The sequence below is a fragment of the Schistocerca gregaria genome, chromosome 7 (assembly GCF_023897955.1).
Source record: "Schistocerca gregaria isolate iqSchGreg1 chromosome 7, iqSchGreg1.2, whole genome shotgun sequence".
NCBI classification, from domain to species: domain Eukaryota; kingdom Metazoa; phylum Arthropoda; class Insecta; order Orthoptera; family Acrididae; genus Schistocerca; species Schistocerca gregaria.
This window is the reverse complement of record NC_064926.1, coordinates 294,667,955-294,681,197: the sequence shown is the minus strand read 5'-3', so window position 1 is coordinate 294,681,197 and position 13,243 is coordinate 294,667,955.

Here is a 13,243-nt window from a genome sequence, read left to right as displayed (position 1 = left end):
GTTAACATGTACATACCTGAATAACAGAAGTATTGTGAAACCCTTGACTAAAAGCCGGCCGGAGAGGGCGAGCGGTTCTAGGTGCTTCAGTCTGGAACCGCGCGACCGCTACGGTCGCAGGTTCGAATCCTACCTCGGGCATTGATGTGTGTGATGTCCTTAAGTTAGTTAGGTTTTAAGTAGTTCTCAGTTCTAGGGGACTGATGACCTCAGCTATAAGTCCCTTAGTGCTCAGAGCCATTTGACTAAAAAACACCGTACTAAAACACAGGAAACTGGGTTCTCCTAATATTCGCTCTTATAATGCAGATCTTGCGGAAACAAGTGGTTTTCCTCGTCTACGAAACAGCATAAACATCCTGATCAGCCAGGCAAGAGCAACAAATGCGTGTAACCAAAAGCTATTACAAACGGCTAACTTTCTACAGTATCCAGTGGGGCGAAGAAAAGTGCGGCAAAAATCACGCACTGTAATCTGAACCAATGGCAGCAGTCACAAGAAATTAACGGGAAGTACATCGGATTTTTAAGCTCAAGAACCAGACAGCGAGAAACATACAGTGAAATGAGTGATACCCATGAAGAAAGTTCTTCGACATAGGAATATTATAATGGTGCAAAGAAGTTTAACAACTACATGTTATTTTGTAGAGACATTCAGAAGCGGGGACTATTATATTTGATATGCTATTAACAAGACTGATTCACTAGAACTCTATGGGGTAGAGTGGCGTACATAGTGTTACGACAAAGCAAAAAATGATGGCTTGTCCTGGATTCACCAAATTGAGCATAAGTGGAACGACAACAAAGTCCACATGAAGACGATTGCTAACCACCTGAAGGCATCATGAGCTTCATAAGATGACCATTCATCCGTGGGAAATTGAAGGCACTAGAAATTCCACCAGTCACCAGGCTGAGGGTGAATTCTACAACTAAAGAGAAGTGACAGCCTCCAGTAGATAGCACCATGGACAAAACGTTTTTATGTCCTGAGACGTCACCGCCTATAGTGCATTGTAGCTGTACTGAGATGGCTCAGACAGACGTTGGCAGTTGTACTATACTGAACAACCACCTCTACTGGGTTGACGTCTTCCTTGATGAAGAGACTCACAGATCTATGAGAAACATAGAATGTGTTAACATTTAATAATATGTACACGCAATATCTTTTGCAGCAGGTTCATGGATATCCCTAAATCGCGAAAACGTTCTGTAGAATATTTAAGAAAATGTGACTCAGTAGTTACAAAAAGAGTTTAATAATTCGTTGGGTTATCGAGGATATAACAAAATATAATACAGTGGCTCTCAATCTAGTCGCTACGCCCTTTAATGGGTATTCCGTCTACAGCTACATGGATGCTCTGCAAGACACACCTAAGTGCCTGGAAAAAGGTTCATGGGACCACCTTCATAATAATTCTCTGTTATTCCACTTTTGGACAGCGGGCGGAAAAAACGAACACCTGTATTATTCCGTGCGTGCTCTGATTTCACTTGTTTTATTATGATGATGATCGTTTCTCCCTATGTAGGTCGGTGTCAACAAAATACTTTCGTATTCGTAGGAGAAAGTTGGTGATTGAAATGTCGTGAGAAGATTTCACCGGAACGATGAACGCTTTTATTTTAATGGTATCCATTCCAAATTCTGTATCATGCCCGTGACACTCTATCCCTTATTTTGCTTTAATACAAGACGTTCTGCACTTCGTTGAACTTCTTTGATGCACACAATTAATCCTGTCGTTTAAGTATTCCACACCGCACAGCAGAACTCCAGAAGAGGACGGACAAGCGTACTCAAGGCCGTCTCTTTAGTCCATCTATTACATTTTCTAAGTGTTCCGCCATTGAAAAGCTTTCTTTGAATTGCCTTTTCCACACCCTTTTGTATACGTTAATTCCAAATTAAATTGTTCGTAAATGTATTCCTAGGTAATAATTTGAGTTTTGGACCTTTAGATTAGACTGATTTGTCGTGTAACCGAAGTTTGACGGATTTATTTGTTCACTCATGTGGATGACCTCACACTTTTCATTATTTAGGTTCTATTGTCTAATTTCACACCATTCAGATAATTCTCTCTATCGTTATTGTTTATATAGATAAGGAACAGTATAGTGGCCTAAAACACTACCTTAAGGAGTGGCAGACATCGCTTCTGTTTTAATCGAATTTTTTACGTCAGTTACCACGAACTGTGACATCTCTGGCAGGAAATCACGAATCCATTCACACAACTGAGACGATATTCCATAAGCAAGCAGTTTCACTACAAGCCGCTTGTGTGGTATAGTGTCAAAGACCTTTTGAAAATCTAAAAATACGGAATCAATCTGAACTCCCTCGTCAATAGCACTCGACATTTCGTGAGTCTAAAGAGCTAGTTTTGTTCCACAAGAACGATTTATTCTAAATCCTTGTTGAGTGTGTGTCAATAGAATGTTCTCTTCCAGGTAGTTCATAATGTTCTAACACAATATATGTACCAAAGTCCTGCTGCATGTCGACGCCAATGATATGGGCCGGTAATTTAGTGGATTATGTCTACTGCCTTTATAGAATAGTGGTGTGACCTGTGCAACTTTCCAGTCTTTTAGGTATGGATCTTTCGTTGAGCGAGCAGTTCTATATGAATGTTAAATATGGAGCTATTGCATTTGCATGCTCTGATAGTACCCTAATTGGTGTACGGTCTGGAACAGAAGACTTCCTTTTATTTAGTGATTTAAGTTGCTGCAGAACTCTGCAGATATCTACTTCTAAATAACTCTTGTTGGCAGTCGTCTTCTTTGATGAAGGAATTTCGGAAAGCTGTGTTCAGTAACTCTGCTATGGCAGCAAAGTCGTCGATTGTATTTCCATTGCTGTTGCACAGAAATGGAACTGATCGCGTCTTGAAGCTAGCATCCTTTACATATGACTAGAATCTCTTTGGATTTTCTGCCACGTTTCGAGAAAGGTTTCGTTGTGGAGACTATTATGATCGTATAAGCATCTCGTACTGAAGTCCGCAGTAAATTTCGAGCTTCTGTAAAAGGTCGCCCAACTTGGAGATTTTGCGTCCGTTTAAATTTGGCATGTTTCTTTCGTTGTTTCTGCAACAGCGCTATGACCCGTTTTGTGTACCAAGGGGTATCAGCTCTGCTGTTTGTCAACTTATTTTTTTACAAATCTTTTAATAATTGTTAGTACTAGTTCTTTGAATTCAAGGTACATCTAGTCTAGACTCACATTGTTAATTTGGAACGAGTGGAGATTTTATCTCAGGAAGGTGTAAAGTGAATTTTTATTTGCTTTTATGAAAGGGCATATTTTTCGTTTATTTTTGGAGAATTTGAGGGTTACAGTATTCAATCTAGCTACGACAACTCTTTGTTAACTAATCGCTGTATCCGTTTGATGATGGTTATTAGCTCAGAATTATGTGTTCCTAAGAGGTCAAGTGTGTTTACACAACTCTTTTACTATTCGGATGGCGTCATGAACTAAATGCTCCGAATAATTTTCAGAGAATGTTTTATGCGTACCTCTCGATTTAAACATGTTTTAACCAACATATCTAGGTTAAATTAAAGTCACCACCAACTATAATTGTAAAAGCCGTATACGTATTGGAAATACTACTGAAGTTTCTTTGAATCTTTCAGAAATAGTATCATAAGAGGTGGGAGATCGATAATGAGATCCAATTATTATTTTATTCCGATTGTCAAGAATGACCTCCACCCATAGTAACTCACAGGAACTATCTAATAAAATTTCGCTACTGCTAACAGAAACAAACACGCTATCGCCAATTGTGTTTAGCCTATCCTTTAGGAACACCGTTAGGTTCTTCGCAAAGACTTCGGCTGAACGTATGTCCTGCATTAGCCAGCTTTCAGTTCCTATAATGATTTGAGATTAGTGTGTTCTATCAGCGCTTGGAGTTCTTACACTTTCCCAACACAGCTACGACAATTTGCAAATGCTATACCGATTGTTCCTGTATATACGGTTGTACTATGTTCGACCTGCACCCTTTGAAGCTCTTTCTGTGTTTCCCTGACATCCTCTAACCGAAAGAAGTGTAGTCCACGCAACATAGCCCCTGTTACCCGTGTAGCAGCCTCTTGCGAATAATGGACTCCTGACCCCTTCGGCGGTACCGAAACCCCACCACCCTATAGCGCAAGTCAAGGAATCTGCAGCCAAATGGTCGCACAATCGTCTGAACCTCTGATTCAGATAATGCAATTTGCTCTGTATCAAAGCTACGCAATCGGTTGTATCGAATATGCTGCAAATGGTGAACTCTGCTTTCATCTCGCAAGCAAGACTGGCAGCCTTAACCATTTCTGTTAATGGCTTGAAATCGGAGAGAATTTCTTTCGATCCAAAACGACATATATTATCGGTACCGACGTGAGCCACCACCTCCAGTTTGCTGCCCACTCTGTTCTTCATGGCACTCTGAAAGTCCCTTTCCACGTCTGGAATGGCTCCACCTGGTATGCACACGGAGTGCACATTGGCTTTCTTCTCCTCCTTGGCAGCCACGTCCTTAAAGGGCTCCATAACGAGCGTAACATTGGAGCTCCCAACTAAAAATAATCCCACCCTCTGTGATTACCCGGATCTTGCAGGCTGAGAGTTTGCCTGTGAAACAGCACAAGCGACTGCTTCTGGCTGAGGGATACTGTCAGCCACAGACAGCACCCTTTTAATCGGGGAGGCATTCTTTGCAGCCCCCTGGAAGTTTTTCGGCGCCTTCTACGCCCTGAGGCAAGCTCTGACTCAATCACAGGTGAGTGGTGAATCTCAGTGCGAGCAGAAACTGAGCTGGCCAGTCATGCAGGTCGACTGGCGGCCTCAGACGTTCTGGACGTCCGTTTGGTCCGGACGGCCAGCCCACAACATTGACGACCATCTAACGCAGTTTCAGCAACGCAACCGAAGTCATCACAGCCTGGAGCTGAGGGCAAAGCGTCAGCATCACGGCTCACATCTGCACACAGTCATCACAGATTCTGTTCACACTACAGATCGTGGAGAACTACACTACACAGACAAACAAGGACAATCGACAAGAGGTACATAGCTCTACTGTGTACATACATTGGTACAGCTGTCCATACATTGTTTCACAGCGAATGTTGTGCAGCATACTGACTTGTGCCTCACCTACGCGTAATATGATTCATAAGGCCCTCCACGCAGCTACTTTCACATTCCATCACGGCACATCTTCTCACACCAAAACATCTCCACTTCTATGGCAGGAATTTCCTGCTGAGATGGACTGAGAAGAACAAAATTAGCTCTACTATTCAATGTGAAATTACATTAAAACAAACTGTTAAAAAAACTTGCAGGAAGACCTCTTTCTTTCTTTCCCTTAATCATAGTTTCATTTCAAATAAGTTCAAGGCCTAAGGCTCTTAAAGAATTTTCTCATCATGAGAATTGTACAAAATCATTCAACAGTCAAGAAACCATAAGATATTTCTTTATTTAAGACAACTGGTTTCAACAGACACCAAATGCCTGTTCTTAAAATATAAACCATTTTGCATATGGAGATAATTAAGAGTTTACAGTATTACCATGCCTTATTTCAGATTTAAAATTTTTGTACATTAAAACCAATAGTTAATATTAGTAGATATATCGGCAGCATATTATCTTGACACAAATGTTATAAATAACATTACCAAATGAATTTTTCCAGTAGATACACTTAAAATAAATACAAATTACATCTTAGACTCTCTGCCCTCCCTAATGTTTGGTAAGTGAGCAAGGAATGTTCTTCTGCTGTGTGGGTTTTTGACCAGTAAGGTCACTGGTCCAACTGAGCAGCAAATTTGTATCGACCCCGTAAACGTGGACAGCAACATTTCCATAATTTTATTTTTCTCCTTGTTCACCACCTGGAAGCCCTGTCACCCAGCTGGGGGTCAGTCGACCGTCTCTCCCGGTTTTATTTCTAGGCTTTGACATGACTATGCTTTAGATTAGCCGTTGTCTGCCTCCAGTGGTCGCCAGTTTCTGCTGCATCAATTTTTTCGGGCAGCAGCAGGTTGATCGAAAACCAATGAAATGAGCTTACCTACAAACATAAGGCTCGCGGGAGTTCGTTTGTGAGTTCCTGTACCATAGTACAGAAAGCAAAAGGGAACCAGTCGAGGAAGTTGTCACATTGGCCATGATCTTGGTGGTGGGGTATGATGGAAGAGCACAAACTGCACTCAGTCCAAATTGCAAATGAACGTTTAGGATAAAAGAGCATTTCAGTGGTATGAACAATCCCGCTTTCATAACAGAAGACCCAGAAAGGTGTTTTAGGAGTTCTTCTGCAAGGACAGCTGTCACAGCCGAAATACCTTAGCAAAAGATCTTGCTGAAAACCCAAGGAAATTCTGATCTTACGTAAAATGAGTAAGGGGGTCGAAGGCTTCCATCCAGTCACTCACTGATCAGTCTGGCATGGCAACGGAAGACAGCAAAACGAAAGATGAAGTTATAAATTTACCATTAGAGAAATCTTTCACGCAGGAGGATCCTACAAACATACCGCCGTTTGAGACTCGTACAAATTCCTGTATGGAGGGCATGGTGACAGACATCCCTGGGGTTGTGAAGCAGCTGAATGGGTTGAAAATAAACAAATCGCCAGGTCCTGATGAGATTCCAATGCGGTTTTACAGAGAATACTCTACTGCATTTGGCTCTTTACTTAGCTTGCATTTATCGCGGATCTCATGCCCAACATAAAGTCCCGAACGACAGGAAAAAAGCGCAGGTGACGCCTGTATATAAGAAGGGTAGAAGGACGGATCCCCAAAATTAGAGACTAATAACCTTAACATCGGTTTGTTGCAAGATTCTCGAACATATTCTCAGTTCCACTATAATGAATTTCCTTGAGACAGAGAAGTTGTTGTTCATGCATCAGCACGGCTTTAGAAAGCATCGCTCCTGAGAAACGCAACTCGCCCTTTTTTCACATGGTATCTTGCGAACCATGGATGAAGGGTATCAGATTCATGCCATATTCCTTGAAAGAGTTTGACTCGGGGCCCCACTGCAGACTCCTATCTAAGGTACGAGCATATGGGATTGGTTCACAAATATGTGAGTGGCTTTAATTGTATGGCAGTTGTGGGGAAGGCGGATAGAACCCAGTACGTTGTCTTCGATGGTGGGTGTTCATCGGAGGTGAGGGTATCATCTGGAATGCGACAGGGAAGTGTGGTAGGTCCGCTGTTGTTTTCTATCTACGTAAATGATCTTTTGGATAGGGTGGATAGCAATGTGCGGCTGCTTGCTGATGATGCTGTGGTGTACAGGAAGGTATCGACGTTGAGTGAGTGTAGGAGGATACGACTTGGACAGGATTTGTGATTGCTGTAAATAATGGCAGCTAACTCTAAATATAGATAAATGTAAATTAATGCAGATGAATAGGAAAAATAATCCCGTAATGTTTGAATACTCCATTAGTAGTGTAGCCTTGACACAGTCACGCCGATTAAATATTTGGGCTTAACATTGCAGAGCGATATGAAGGGGGACAAGCATGTAATGGCAGTTGTGGGGAAGGCGGATAGTCGTCTTCGGTTCATTGGTAAAATTTTGGAAAGATGTGGTTCATCTCTAAAGGAGACCGCTTATAAAACACTAATACGACCTACTCTTGTGTAATGCTCGAGCGTTTGGGATCCCTATCAGGTCGGATTGAGGGAGGACACAGAAGCAATTCAAAGGCGGGCTGCTAGATTTGTTACTGGTAGGTTTGTTCATCACGTGAGTGTTACGGAAATGCTTCAGGATCTCGGGTGGGAGTCTCTAGAGGAAAGGAGGCGTTCTTTTCGTGAATCGCTACTGAGAAAATTTAAATAACCACCATTTGAGTCTGTCTGCAGTACAATTTTACTGCCGCCAACTTATATTTCGCGGAAAGACCACAAATATAAGAAAAGAGAGATTAGGGTTCGTACAGAGGCACAAAGGCAGCCATTTTCCCTCGGTCTGTTTGGGTGTGGAACAGGGAGAGAAGATGTTAGTTGTGGTACGAGGTACCCTCCGCCACGCACCGTATGGTGGATTGCGGAGTATGTATGTAGATGTAGATGTAGATGCACTGGTTCCAACTATATATTCTTTGGAAAATTTTGGAGTCGCCAACACTGGCGCAATCGATAACGCCATCTTAAGAACCTCAAAAGTCTCTTTTTGGGAATATCCTCATTCAAATTTTGCTTCATTTCCTTCTGATTTCTTTCAACGGACCATAAATCTGGAAAGATGTTATGTATAAACTTCCTGAAAAGAATTATCGCACTGATGAACCTTGCCACGCATTTGGGACTCTTAGATGGTGGACAGATGTCAATAGCCTCTGTGCTGCTGTGATCGAAGGTAATACCCTAGGGAGAAACTGTAAATCCAACATTGGTAGTTGAGCAAATTTTCCTTTAGAAGGCTTAACTGTGAGCGTCGGTCACTTACTGGATGAGACCTCCTCAACAATCTGAATATGATCAGATAAATTCTCACTGAAGATAATTGAATCGTCCAGGTAGTCACAGACGAATTTAAAATTGATATCTTGAAAAACAGTATGTAGCAGATTTGAGAGCCCAAATGGAACGTGGTTACATTCACACAGATTTCAGAGCGTCAAAAAAGCTGCAGTTGTATTGGAATCTTCAGACATAGGAATCTGATAACATGGCTGGTTCAGATCCAGAGTGGTGAAGGATTTATCCTTACAAAACCAGAAGAAATAGCAGTATAGGTTGGGCAGTGCAACGGATTGTAGAATCATCTTTTCATTCAGTGCACTACAACCCACGACTGCTCGAATTCCTTCATATACTTTGGGTATCAGAAGTATCTAATGATTCCGCCCTTCAGAATTTCGTAAATGATGAACCTGAATTCTTTCACCTTTTGAGGGGGACCTGGAACGGTGGTTACCTGATCGGATTTTTATTGTTAAGCTCAGTCTGGTATTCCCGCAATGTAGCGATCCCCAAAACGTCAGTAAGCACATCCAAATACGACTCTCACACACACACACACACACACACACACACACACACACACACAGCACAACTGCTAGGCAGCTCAGTAGCTAGATGACTAAAATTAACAGGCTCCTGATTATCTGTTTCTCTGACGCCGTATGCTGCCATCGTTGAAAGAATGCTCACAATTTTTGAGTTCGCTTCGTACCAAAACAGAACAAGGAGATCCGGTCCTACCAATGAGTCCCATGTGTTAATGAATAAAGAAATACAGAAAAATCTATAGACATGTCACATTCACCTGGAAATTCCATGTGAAACCCTCGATCCTCAGATTAATGGTAAATTCCTACAACATGTACTGCTGACCGCATTTGGCCACCCTGCAACTCCCTAACTCCCTAGTCCTGTACTCAGTGGCGGAAAAGACGAGGTAATTAGTATTTGTGTTATCATTTCTCAGTAACTAGTATAGTGAGTTTCCAGTGTTAAGTGGGGCACAAACTGGTTCTTTATTCTTATTAAAATAAAGGCAATAGGACCGATAGATGAAGTCACTATAGCTACTACAGACTCAAACGTTGCCCGTATTCCCCACCTATGCATCGCATCAGAATTCTGCTTGTTCCTGGCTAGTCACCTTGACCATCTGTCTCACTTCCCGGTGCCCTTTGGCACCTTGGAAATCCATTTCTCACACTGTGTCTTTCGCTTCATATCCGCTTAATGGACGGCATCAGCTTGTCGTAACAAACGCTGTAAATCCTCCGATGACTCTGGCCTCGACATAAACAACGACCTAGACGGTATATATTCCACAAATCACTCTACGATTTGTTGTAACCGCCTTTAGTGCTGTTTACTAACTCCTGCAGTAATAGTGTACGTATCAGTTCCTTACAGAGATACTCCCGGAATTCATTGTGGCTATACTACTCCAACATTGATTTATTAATTCAATGAATTAAATGCGCTTAACACTTTCAATATAGTATCTCATAAAATTCTAGTCCTCCCACGCCATAATTGGTTCCCATAAATCGACTGTGAACCACAGCAGGCCCTCTATCTGATCTAAGGTGACGATCGATAATAGATCACTCCTGTGTAACTTATCAAACATATCATTGCTCTCTCCGTCCATTGTGCCCTAGTTGCCTGTCAACAACACTCCTAACCATTTTCCCACCATTTTCAGCTTCTTCCCCAGTATCTTTCAAGCACAACACTTCTGATTTTTCCCCTACACTCAGGGCAGACATTTTTTCAATGAATTCCGAAAGAAAAAAACCGTTTACCGTAACTTACTGCCTTTTTAGTCACTTCTTCACTTCCTTCGACGCATCGCATGTGATGTGACGTACTCAAATAACGCGTTATTCAGGTCTTCATATGCCTTACTTGCATGCAGCAGGGTCCGCCTACTTCATGAAATGACACCACCAGTGCCCATAAGGCCAAAGACACAAACATGCACATAATCGTAACAAACCGTGCTCTGCTAATATTGTGTAAAGGAGCGACAGAAGAGCAGAAGAAGGGCTGGGTGATGGGTTTAGCTGTTCCTTAGAATATTTATTAGAAACTAGCAGAATCACATTCAGGTATAAAAACTCAGGGGTAGCCTCTTATCAATTTAAAAAAAAAAAAACGAAATCTGCAGGGGTACAATGTACAACGCCAAAATAAAAACAAGAGACAGACACAGGAGATGTCACCAGATTATTCTATTAAAAAAAATTCCGGTGATTAGATGCAATGACAAGTGTTTTAAAAGTCACACTAAGGCTACCGTTGGCATCAATACAATTATAAAGGGCACATGAGGCTAGTTTGCCATCATACAAGCTCAGAGGTTGTCTCCACCGCACTCAACAAGCCTTGCGAGTGAATGACCCAAGGTAAGGCCATTATTCACTCCAGCAGTAATCACAGTACCTGCCACATGTCCATTGTTTGCTCATGGATCTCGGCCCCAAAGTCGAAATACCACCACGATTGTTGTCCTGCTTAATATAGGAGGGCTGCAAAAGCAGCAGGTGTCACAACATTCAGACTGCCCAGCCGACAGTTCTGTATCCACAAAGGCACAACAATTTTACAACGTACGTCTTATTCGATGTAGACGAGTCAGATGAAAGATTGTGTATGGTGGTAAGTGTAACAAATAAGCAAACCCACGGCCTGAACGTGTGGTCCTGTTTGTCAACCTGGAGCAGCCGCCATTTACCTCGAGCAAACCAATACATTACGTCATCGATAAAATTCTCGCTGCACCAAAATCCTATTGAGAACATCTGAGACGTCGCTGAGGGTAATGTGCATGTCAAAGATCCAGCTACGACTAATTTCTATGCTCTGTGATGGGTGCTTCAACAGTCACTTTATACTAACAAGATTGTTCCTTAATTGAGTGGCGTACAGTAATGCCTTTATCCCACAGAGCCTGGAGGGTTTAGTTCAAGCCAGAGTTTGTTCACTGTGCTTATTTCTCGTTCATGATTTGGTCCAATCGTTCAAGTTACTCTAAACGTGAACCGCAATGTTTATTTCAACATCTCGGTGACCTACTGTGGCCCTTTCTTCTACAGTTATGTTAGGATCACAAGACGTTTAAGAATGGCAGCCTATTCTTCACGGCCTGCTGCACTGAGGAGCGGTATTGTTGTCGGTTGGAGAGGCCTGGCACGAAGTCGGCGTTCCAAACATTCCAAAGGTTTTCCATAGGATTCAGTTCAGAATTATGTGCAGGCACGTCCATTGCGGGACATTAGTGTCGTGTAACCGCTCCGCATTATGAACAGGTGCTCGATCGTGTTGAAAGGAGCAATCGCCATCCCCAAATTGCTCTTCAACAGTGGGAAGCAAGAAGGTGCATAAAACAACGACATAGGTCTGTGTTGTGATAGTGCCACGCAAACGAACAAGCGACGCAAGCCTCCTCCATGGAAAACACGACCACACCATAACAACACCACCTCCGAATTTTACTGTTGGCGCTACACACGATAAAAGATGACGTTCACCGGGCATTCGCCATGTCCACAAATTGCCATCGGATCGCCACATTGTGTACCATGAATCATCACTCCACACAACGTTTTTCCACTGTTCAATCGTCAAAATGTTTACGCTCCTTACACCAAGCGAGGCGTCCTTTGCCATTTACCGGCGTGATGTGTGGCTTATGAGCAGCCCATCGATCATATAATCAAAGTTTTCTCACCTCCCGCCTAACTGATATAGTGTTCGAAAGGGATCCTGATGCAGTCTGGGGCCGGCCGCGGTGGTCTCGCGGTTCTAGGCGCTTAGTCCGGAACCTCGCGACTGCTACGGTCGCAGGTTCGAATCCTGCCTCGGGCATGGATGTGTGTGATGTCCTTAGGTTACTTAGGTTTAACTAGTTCTAAGTTCTAGGGGACAGATGACCTAATATGTTAAGTCCCATAGTGCTCAGAGCCATTTGAACTTTTTTTTTTTTTTCAGTCTGGAATCCCTGTGTGATGGTCTGGATAGATGTCTGACTGTTACACATTCCGACCCTCTTCAACTGTCGGGTCAGTCAACAGTCCTTGGAGGTTTCCCAAAAAGCCAACACCAATCAGTAATTCTAGACGTATGAATTGAAATTCCTGTAGACAGGTCAATGCCTAGATCATAATGGAACTTCAGAAAAGCATACTGGACTTCATTCTTCAAAGAATTTGATAAAGTGATCAGATTGATCCCCCCACTAAGTGAAAATTATGAAAGATTCGTCGGAGCAATTTTAACAACAGAAAAAAAAGGCATGCCTAGTGGTTTCCGGAGAGAATATTTCCCAGGCTCGAGTAATGACTGCGAAGAATTGTATTAGTCCTGTTTAACCACTAATGTCAGCGGAACTGTCTCAGAAGTCCTAAAACACCTTCAAAAAGCTTGTAAACAGTGCTGGGAGCGAAAGATAGAAAACCTACATTTTAACAGGTGAAGCAGAGAGGCGTGGAACACCTTGAGAAAACTGGGAGCGTCGACCACCCACACTAAAAGAGCCCGAAGTAACACCAGACCGGATTGCGAACAGAATGAGTTCTGTATACAAAGCACCCCCTCCCCCCACCCTCCCTTAAGCCACACAAAGAGTGGTTAAGAAAAAACTTAGAAACCTGAAGCAAAAAGCACCCAACAAATCAGAGTACTCCAGATACTTCACTGTAGATGAGGTCACTGCAGC